Here is an 11,280-nt window from a genome sequence, read left to right on the forward strand (position 1 = left end):
CTAGAGGAACATGTGCTTCTAAAATATCTTTTATGCTGTGTCCAATCCCAAAGTTGGTTCTATACATATGACTAGCAATGAAAAACACAAATGCAATAGCTAAATGATGATGTGTGATATCAGTTAGCCACAAACTCTAAGTTTGTGGATGGAATCCCCCGAGAAGAGTTAGAATAGTAGTTCCCACCCCTTTAGCGGTACTAAATAAATGACTACTAGAATCAAGATTTTGAGCATAAAGATTCCATTGACCTGTCAAAAGTGGTTCCAACCCTTGGGGATGTGGTACTACATCTAAAAAATTATCCCACCTTATGTGCTCTCCTCTTGATTCAGGAATAGCCACATGAACTAAATGCCCCATCCAAGCCAAAGAACTGACTTTGAAGAGCCCTGACAAAAGATGATTTAGATGAGATTTGGCATTTTTAAACCATAAAACACTTGGTTTCCATTGAGGTTGTAGATGAAACCAACCCACTGTTAAAAAGAGAGCAGAAAGAAATAGCAAGAAAAGAGCTCCAATATAAAGATCTTCATTAGTGTGTAAACCAATTGTATACCACCACTGATAAACACTAGAATAAGAAATATTTATTGGACCGAGAGCACCTCCTTAGGTAAAGGCTTCTACGGCCGATTGACCAAAATGAGGATCCCAAATTGCATGAGCAATAGGTCTTATATGTAAGGGGTCGTGGACCCATGCTTCGAAATTGCCTTGCCAAGCTACGTCGAACAAATTACCAGAGGTCCACAAAAAGATTATAGCTAACTGACCAAAGTGAGAAGCAAAAATCTTTTGATAAAGGCGCTCTTCGATAATATAATCATGACTCTCAAAGTCATGTGTAGTAGCAATACCAAACCAAATACGACAAGTAGTTGGGTCTTGGGCCAAGCCTTGGCTGAACTTTGGAAATCTTGATGCCATAATGCTTTATCCTCCTAGCCATTATCCTACTGCAATAATTCTTGCTAGGACGAATGCCCATGTTGTGGAAATTCCACCCAGAAGATAATGAGCTACTCCTACAACGCGTCCTTGAACAATACTCAAGGCTCTTGGCTAGATAGCAGGAGCAACTTTTAATTTATTATGGGACCAAACAATAGATTCAATAAGTTCTTGCCAATATCCATGGCCACTAAATAGGAACATTAAACTAAAGGCCCAAACGAAATGAGCACCTAAGAATAAAAGACCATATGCAGATAATGAAGAACTGTAAGATTGGATTACTTGAGAAGCTTGTGCCCATAGAAAGTCATGGAGCCACCCATTAATTGTAATAGAACTCTGTGCAAAGTTTCCTCCTGTAATATGAGTTACCACTCCCTGATCACTTATACTACCCCAAACATTGGACTACATTTTCCAACTAAAATGAAATATTACTACTGAAATTGCATTATACATCCAAAATAACCCTAAGAAGACATGATACCAAGCAGATACTTGGCATGTTCCTCCTCTACAAGGCCCATCACAAGGAAAACGAAAACCAAGATTCGCTTTATCGAGTATTAAATGAGAACTGCGAGCAAATAAAACACCTTTAAGTAATATTAATACAGTCACATGGATAGTAAATGCATGAATATGGTGCACTGAAAAATCCACAGTTCCTAATGGAATAGGCAACAAGGCCACTTTGCCACCTACTGCTATCAAATCACCACCTCCCCAGGTTAAGTTGGTACTTGTTGTTGCATCAGGAGCTGTCAAACTAGGTGCTAAAGCATGAGTGTTTTGTATCCATTGAGCAAAGTTAGGTTGTTATTGGATAGCAGTATCTAAAAAAATATCTTTAGGACGTCCTAAAGCACTCATAGTATCATTATGAATATATAGACCAAAACTATGGAAACCTAAGAAAATACATACCCAGTTGAGGTGTGATACAATTGCATCACGATGTCTCAGAACACGGTCTAAAAGATTGTTGTACTAAGGAGTCAGATCATAGTCTCTTACCATAAAAATAGCTGCATGTGTAGCATCGCCAAATATGAGAAATCCACCAATCCACATATGGTGCGTGAATGGAGATAGTTGGGTACCATAGTCAGTAGCTAGATATGGATAGGGAGGCATAGAATACATATGATGAGCTATGACAATAGTTAAAGATCCTAACATAGCTAGGTTAAGAGCTAATTGAGCATGCCATGAAGTAGTTAAGATCTTGTAAAGACCTCTATGTCCTTCCCATGTAAATGAACCTTTATGAGCCTCCAAAATATCCTTGAGGTTATGACCAATAACCCAATTGTTTTTATACATATGACCAGCGATTAGAAAAAGAACTACAATAGCCAAATGGTGGTGTGCAGTATCGGTCAGCCACAGACCCCCCGTTACTGGGTTGAGTCTTCCATGAAAAGTCAAAAAGTCTGAATATTTTGACCAATTTAGCGTGAAAAATGGGGTCAATACCTTAGTGAAACTAGGATAAAGTTGAGCTAAAAGCTCATGATTGAAAATAAATTCATGAGGAAGCGGTATCTCTTTAAGGTCCACTCCAACATCTAAGAGTTGATTAATAGGTAAAGAAACTTGTTTTTGGTGTCTTGCCCAAGATAGAGAGCCAAGTCCTAGTAACCCTGCTAAATGGTGGTTCAACATGGATTCTACATCTTGGAACCAATCCAAATTTGGAGCAACTTTGTGATAATGGAACCAACCAGCAAAAAGCATTAACGTTGCAAAGATCAATGTACAGATTGCGGTACAATAAAGTTGCAATTCACTAGTTATTTCGGATGCTCGCCAAATTTGGAAGAACCCAGAGGTGATTTGTATTCCTCAAAAATCTCCACCCACATCTCCATTCAAAATATAGTGGTTGACCCTGTGGCAGATGCCAACGGTTCGAGTCTGCTTATCTCCACCCCGTGATGATTCTGCGGAGCAAATCAGTCATAATCGGCAGTTTTATCTATGATTTATTTTATCGTTCATGGACGTTGATAAGATGCTTTCATGTCTTTAATATTAGTAGCTCCTTAAGACGGCCTTGAGCGGCAAGGTTCAAAAAACTAAGGGCATACGGTGGATACCTAGGCACCCAGAGACGAAGAAGAGCATGTTAATCGACGAAATGCTTCAGGGAGTGGAAATTGAGCATAGATTCGGAGATTCCCGAATAGGTTAACCTTTTTAACTATCTGTTGAATCCATAGGCAAACAAGGGAAAACCTAGCAAGCTAAAACATCTTAGTAGCCAGAGGAAGAGAAAGCAAAAGCGATTCCCGTAGTAGTGGCGAGCGAAATGGGATCAGCCTAAACTGTTAAAACGGGGTTGTGGGAGAGCAATCTAAGCATCATGCTACTAGGTGAAGTCTATTTGAAATAGTGGAATACAACACCCTAGATGGTGAAAGTCCAGTAGTCAAAAGCATCGTGACAGTTTACGCTCTAACTCGAGTAGCATGGGGCACGTGGAATCCCTTGTGAATCAGCAAGGACCACCTTGCAAGGCTAAATACTCCTGGGTGACTGATAGCGAAATAGTACCGTGAGGGAAAGGTGAAAAGAACCCCCAGTGGGGATTGAAATAGAATATGAAATCATAACACTTTCAAGTAGTGGGAGGAGTCAACTTGCTTTGATTCCTTATTATGATAGAAACAAAAAAATAAAAAATGAATGCACTTGTTTGGCAGAAATAACGAACATGAAATGCAAAGAATTGTTTTGTTTGACAGAAATCAAATGAATCAAGCAAAAGCTGACCGCGTGCCTGTTGAAGAATGAGCTGGTGACTTATAGGGAGTGGCTTGGTTAAGGGAACCCACTAGAACCGTAGCAAGAGTGAGTCTTCATAGGGCAATTGAATTGTCACTGCTTATGGACCTAAACCTAGGTGATCTATCCATGACCAAGATGAAGCTTAGGTGAAGCTAAGTAGAGGTCCGAACTGAGTGATGTTGAAAAATCAATGGACGAGTTGTGGTTAGGGGTGAAATGCCACTCGAACCCAGAGCTAGCTGGTTCTCCCCGAAATGCGTTGAGGCACAGCGGTTGACTGGATCTTCTAGGGGTAAAGCACTGTTTCGGTGGGGACTGTGTGAGTGGTACCAAATGGAGACAAACTATGAATACTAGAGATAAAAAAGGGTCAGCCAATGAGATGATGGGGGATAAGCTTCATTGTCGAGAGGGAAACAGGCTAGATCACAAGCTAAGGCCCCTAAATGATCATTGAGTGATGAAGGAGGTAGGAGTGCAAAGACAGTCAGGAGGTTCGCCTAAAAGCAGTGATCCTTGAAAGAGTGTAATAGCTTACTACTCGACTGCTCTTGCACCGAAGATGATCAGGACTAAGCGATCTACCAAAGCTGTGGGATGTAATAAAAAATACATCGGTAGGGGAGCGTTCTGCCTCAGAGAGAAGTATCTGTGCGAGCAAATTTGGAGGAAGCAGAAGCGAGAATGTCGGCTTGAGTAACGCAAACATTGGTGAGAATCCAATGCCCCAAAAACCTAAGGATTCCTCTGCAAGGTTCATCCACGGAGGGTGAGTCAAGGCCTAAGATCAGGCCGAAAGGCGTAGTTGATGGAAAAAGGTTTAATATTCCTGTACTACCCTTTGTTGGTCCCGAGGGACGGAGTAGGCTAAGTTAGTAGTCTTAATTATGGTTTTACGGTTTAAGTTCAGAAGGTGACCCTAAAAAAAGTGGGGTCAGAACGGGGTAGAGAAAATACCTCGAGCCAATGTTCAAATTCCAGTGTGGCATCAAAAAAGTAAAAAGATAGACAACACGCTGGGCAACCCACGTCATACTCCCAGGAAAAGCTTGAACAACCTTCAACAAATGAGTACCTATACCTAAAACTGACATAGGTAGGTAGGTAGAGAATACCTAGGGGTGTGAGATAACTCTCTCTAAGGAACTTGAAAAATAGCTCTGTAACTTCAGGAGAAGGAGTGCCTCCTCAAAGGAGGTCGCAGTGACCAGGCCCGGGTGACTATTTACCAAAAACACAGGTCTCCACAAAGTTGTAAGACACTGTATGGGGGCTGAAGCCTACCCAGTGATGGAAGGTTAAGGAAGTTGGTGACCTGATGATAGGGAAGCTAGCGACTGAAGCCTCGATGAATAGTGACCATAACTATAATGGTCCTAAGGTAGCAAAATTCCTTGTCGGGTAAGTTCTGACCTGCACGAAAGGCGTAACAATTTGGGCACTGTCTCGGAGAGAGACTCGGTGAAATAGACATGTCTGTGAAGATGCAGACTACTTGCACTTGGATAGAAAGACCCTATGAAGCTTTACTGTTCCCTGGGATTGACTTTGGGCTCTTGTTGCGTAGCTTAGGTGGAAGGCGAAGAAGGCCCTCTTCTGGGGGGGCATGAGCCATCAGTGAGATACAACTCTAGAAAAGCCAGAAGTCTAACCTTGCGACTGAACCTACTGTCCAAGGGACATTCTCAGGTAGACAGTTTCTATGGGGCGTAGGCCTCCCAAAAGGTAATGAAGGCATGCAAAGGTTTCCTTGGGCCGATCAAAAATTGGTCCTCGAGTGCAATGCAAGACCGACCCATCAAGCAGGGATGAAAGTTGACCTTAGTGATCCGACAGTGCCGAGTGGAAGGGTCATTGTTCAATGGATAAAAGTTACTCTATGGATAACAGGCTGATCTTCCCCAAGAGTTCACATCGATGGGAAGGTTTGGCACCTCGATGTCAGCTCTTCGCCACCTAGGGCGGTAGTATGTTCCAAGGGTTGGGTTGTTCGCCCATTAAAGCGGTACGTGAGATGGGTTCAAAACATTGTGAGATAGTTCGGTCCATATCTAATGCAGGTGTTAGAGCATTGAGAGGACTTTTCCTTAGTATGAGAGGACCGGGAAGGACGCACCTCTGGTGTACCAGTTATCATGCCCTCGGTAGACGCTAGGTAGCCAAGTGCAGAGTGAATAATTGCTGAACGCCTATAAGTAAGAAGCCCACCTTAAGATGAGTGCTCTCTCAGGTCATGGTGAGACAAGCCATTAGGTGATAGGTGTCAAGTGGAAGTGCAGTGATGCATGCAGCCAAGGCATACTAAAAGATCAAAAGATTTGAACCTTGTTACTAAATGACCCGATTGATCTGCTCGGGTACATAGAGTATGTTTTGATAGAACATTTTACTGTAGATATGATAAAGAATAAAAAAAGATGGATGATTAAAATAAAGGGAATCAAATCTTTTTGACTCCTAATCAAATATGAAAAATAATTTTTTTATTTCACTAAGAGAATCCAAAAAGTGCTTATTGCATAGCTCCATTTGTATCATTCCAAACTTTCTACTTGACAGGGCCCCAAAAAGGAGCCCCTACCAAGCAGAAAGCTCCACAAGTACTAACCAATATCTTATGGCCTTCTTCGTTTATGGTTTTAAATTCTGGTGTCTTAGGCGTAGGGGAACCACACCAATCGATCCCAAACTTGGTGGTTAAACTTTACTGCGATGACGATACTGTAGGGAAAGCCCTGTGGAAAAATAGCTCGATGCTAGAATAATAAAAAGCTTACTTATTTACTTACTTTTTTAATTTTTTAATCAAAAAAAACCCCGACATTCTTTTTTCCCATTCCACATTGCTAAATGCAATAATATTTTTTATCTGGTGGAGACGGGGCCTGTAACTCAGAGGATTAGAGCACGTGGCTACAAACCACAGTGTCGGGGGTTCAAATCCCTCCTCACCCAAAATAGTTCACTACTAGAGAGACTACGAGTCTCTCTAGTAGTTCTAGAGAGACTATGAGTCTCTCTAGTAGTTCTAGAGACTAAAATAATAAAATGACTACAGATGCTCTCAAACTATTAAGAGAACTGTGAATACCAAGAGCTAAGTTTATAGTGAAGCTTTGATTTATTCAGATATTTAAGATCCCATTCTATAAGACAGTTTTTTGTGTATGACCTTCTATAACTCTTTCTCATTGGCACTAGGCTTGCACGGCATATTGGTAAGAAAAGAACCAAGGGCTCTTACTCATTAAGACACTTGCTTATTCAAATTAGGGTTATTTACTCACAAATTGTAGTTTTAAGTGCTATCATACCTTCGTTATTCCTCAGTAGCTCAGTGGTAGAGCGGTCGGCTATTAACCGATTGGTTGTAGGTTCAAATCCTATTTGAGGAGAGCTCTTTTTTTCTTTTTCTTTTTTCTTAAAGCACTTGGTTCCATAATTATAAGTAAGGTCCACCATAAAAAGAGTGAAAAATTTTCCCAATTTAGTTGAATTGGAGTAAACCTCTCTTCTCTCTGACACATTCTTTTTTTCAACTATGAATTATAACTTCATTGATAATTTTAGCAATGTTACCAACATCTTTGTGTAGATTGGGAATAATCTAAAACCTGGGGTTAGCCCACTCATTTATTTCAAATTATGAGCGAGCTATATTCATCAATTCGAGAGAATTGATTTCGATCAAGAGAAGGTCCTTGGCCTTTTCATCTTTATACCTTATGCAGACTGTATAACCTTTGAATAATGGGCTAGTTGATAGGATATGTGAAATCTTATTTGATCTACTCGAGGATTTGAAATGAATTATTAGGAAGTGGTAAAGTATGAAAATGGACTTCATATTAACAATTGCAGTCTTTCATTTTTAAGCAAGCATTTCAATCAATTATTTCATAATCTTTCATTTCTTTTTTATCTATCTCTATATTGTTCTATGTAAACATAAACGAGTTGATGAAATAATTGAATTTTAACAATCTATAAAAAATATTATTAAGGGAACGATATTGAAATAGGATGATGTTATAAACATCAATGCTGATAAAGAGCACAACTTCAATATAACATTCTAGTTTTCTATTGTTAGAATTTTCATTATTTATATTATGAAAATAAATAAATATATTAATATAGATATTAATATACAAAATATAGAAAAGAATATATAGGAAGATATACGTCCCCCCCCTAAGCATCTGATTTCCTCTCCTACAAAAAGGCCTAAAAAACCTATTCCATTTGGGAATCCATCAATTTCCCATTGATCAAATGAATTACTTGTTTAAGGTAATCCTCGTATACCTTTAATCAAGATTATGTCATAATATATGTCTATACAAGCTCGATAAAAAGACCAATTATAGATAATATTAATCGATTGGTCCATAATAATCTTCATATTAGGATTTTTTTTATGATATACATCCTTTGATACGAAGTAAATATGTATATAGAAAATAAAGGCAATCAATATACCAAAAAATGCTATACCAACTGACGGGATTGTGTCTAGTAAAAATTCGAGCCAATTTTTTGGATGTTTCTTATCAAAAGGGGTCATCGATGAAGTAAACCATTCAGATAATATGTCATAACTCATTCCGCTTCGAAAAAAAGGAACTCCTATCAATCCAATAAATAGAGTAAATATTCTCAATATAACTAAAGGAAATAGCATTGTCTTGCCCGATTCTTTGGGATATGCAAAAGATCCCTTATGGAAGAAGAAAGGATAAGTGATAACCAAACCTCTGTTCTTTTTGTACAATCCTTCCATCTCATTGGAAATTTTAAATGCTTCTTTGGAAAAGGAATTATTACTTCCTATAATTTGATTTGACATAGAATCTGCTCTCGTTCTATTTGATATCCCGGATTCGTCCTCTCCCCACATAGAAGTCAAATATAGTGTAATATGGTTGTTATATGGATTAACTAAATTTAAGCGGAAGTCCCCTTCAAAAGTAAGTAAATACATATGAAACATGTAAAAGGAAGTTAATCCTATTGTGAACCAAGTTATTCCCCCAAAAATGGGAGAATATAACTTACTATCACTAAGAATTTGGTCTTTAGACCAAAAACAAGCAAAAGGTGGAATACCAAAAAGAGAAAGTGTTCCTAAAAGAAACGTGATTCTTGTAATTGGCATATATTTTCTCAAACCACCCATAAGAGCCATATTCTGACTTTTACTGGGGCAATATCCAACAATGGGTTCCATGGAATGGATGACTGATCTGGATCCTAGGAACAATAATGCCTTGGAATAAGCATGTGTAATCAAATGGAACAGAGCGATTTGATAGGAATCTATCCCTAGAGCTAACATCATGTAGCCTAATTGAGACATAGTAGAATAAGCCAAGCCTCTTTTAAGATCTTTTTGAGCGAGAGCCATAGTAGCTCCCAATAGAGCTGTTATTACACCTATCCAAGAGATAAGATACATTATTAAACGTAGAGCTTTAAAAAGAGGAAACAATCGATCTACAAGAAAAATTCCTGCTGCTACCATAGTAGTGGCATGTATAAGAGCTAAAATAGGAGTAGGACCTTCCATAGCATCAGGTAACCATACGTGAAGTGGAAATTGTGCAGATTTGGCTATTGGACCTAAAAATAAGAGAAAAGCACATGAAGTAACAAAAAATGAACCAACCCCATCAACAGTAGTCAACTCGTTTAATTTTTCAAACAAATATTGAAATTAAAAACTACCTGTTACCCAATAAAAACCTAAAATTCCTAGTAAGAGTCCAAAATCCCCCGAACGATTAGTTATAAATGCTTTTTGACAAGCATTAGCCACTCTGGGTTGCGTAAACCAGAAACCTATCAATAAATAGGAACACATTCCTACTAATTCCCAAAAAAAAAATATTTCTAATAAATTAGGGTTAATAACTAACCCTAGCATAGAAGCATTGAAAAAATTAAGGTAAACAAAAAACCTCACATATGTTTTATTGTGCGACATATAAGTATCACTGTAGATCATAACCATGGTTCCAACTGTTGTAATTAAAACTAACATAATGTAAGTAAGTGGATCAATCAAATAGCCTAACTCTAATGAAAACTTATTATTAATAATCCAGAACCAGAAATATCAATAGATGGGACCACCGGTAATCTGTTACAAGAACAAATTGAAAGAAAGAAACATAGCTACACTTAACAGAAAAATGCTAATAAGAGCCCAGGTATGACGAACACTCTTAGTTGCTCTTGGAAAAAAAAGGATCCTAATCCGATTGGTATAGAAGCTGAAAGCGGAAGGAAAGGCACGACCTAAGAATATTTGTATATAAATTCCATAGGAAGATTAAAAAATTATTCTCAATATTTTGATATTCCATATTCTTGGTTTCCAATCCACTAGACCCTAAAGAGAATAAAATAAAAATGATAGATCATGAATAAAGAAGAACGATAGAATATCCCCTCATTTCAAAATCCTTCAATGGATACGCACAAAAAATGGTCTAATTTGGCAGCTTTTTATTCCATTTTGCGCAAGGTCAAATTTTCTTCAGTACGAGTTAAGGAGATGTCTTGTTGGCCCTTTATTTCCATATAAATAACAAGATGAGGAAATATACCTTCTTGAACTTCCATTTTGATCGCCTAAATATCCTTCATAAGAAATCAAATGAAAATATGATGATTTCTTCCAAAAAATCCCCAGCGAAAAAGGCATACAACTCCTTCTTTTTCATCAAACTTATTATAACCACTACCCACATTGCATAAAATAGTGTACCACAAATAAGAGCTAATGAACAGACCTGCAGCCCCATAAAAACACATCACAATTCCTTGTGGAACAAAAAGTATTTGCTGAGATGACAATAAGGGTATCAGGTTCCTACCAAGGTAACTTGAAATTTTGACCATAAAAAATCCTAGTGAACCCAAAAACAGGAGACAAGCAAAAAAAAAAATTGCTTATTTTTCTAGACCCTTTTATGGGTTCTATCCAGAGCCATTTGGATTGATGATTCATAACAAATTACGTCCTATTTAATTTGAGGGATTGAAATTTTTTTGACTCCCATCTAGAAGTCACTCTCATAAATTGGCTATATTCATAAACTAGCCATATACATATAAGCGTTTCAAAAAAATAAGAAATCTTTCTATTCAAATGTATTATATAAGCATATTTTGAAGTAGAAGTAAGAAATTCACACACGGGTCTAATATATCTCATACATATGATACCATTTACATTATATATTTTTGTTATTTATCATATATGAATAGATCTATAATAATAAAAAATCAAATATCACATACCTAGATTGATCATATTCATAAAATTTCATCATTTTGAATATAAAAGTAAAGAAAAAGCATTGTAACTGCTGGAAGAAACAAGCCCACCAAAGGTACTAAGAGAGGGGGGAAGTTGTTGATTATCATATCAAAAGTATATTAAGTATTTTTTTAATCTATTACAAAGATAGATTATAAGATCAAATGAGTAATAGAACCAAATAAGCGAACGTGTCTTT

The 11,280-nt window shown here is 37.7% G+C and overlaps 1 non-coding gene and 1 pseudogene across 1 annotated transcript; both read left to right on the top strand.

Annotated features, from left to right (window-relative positions):
* Positions 1-3,178: 3,178 nt before the first annotated feature.
* LOC149569814 (25S ribosomal RNA) lies at positions 3,179-5,986 on the top strand (annotated as a pseudogene).
* A 1,091-nt stretch (positions 5,987-7,077) lies between these two features.
* On the top strand, positions 7,078-7,149 carry TRNAN-AUU (transfer RNA asparagine (anticodon AUU)). The gene has a single exon. It is a non-coding gene; the product is annotated as a tRNA-Asn (tRNA).
* The last annotated feature ends 4,131 nt before the right edge of the window (positions 7,150-11,280 follow it).

The sequence above is a fragment of the Cupressus sempervirens genome, chromosome 3, assembly GCF_028749045.1.
Source record: "Cupressus sempervirens isolate cs-2001-9-10 chromosome 3, ASM2874904v1, whole genome shotgun sequence".
Lineage (NCBI taxonomy): Eukaryota > Viridiplantae > Streptophyta > Pinopsida > Cupressales > Cupressaceae > Cupressus > Cupressus sempervirens.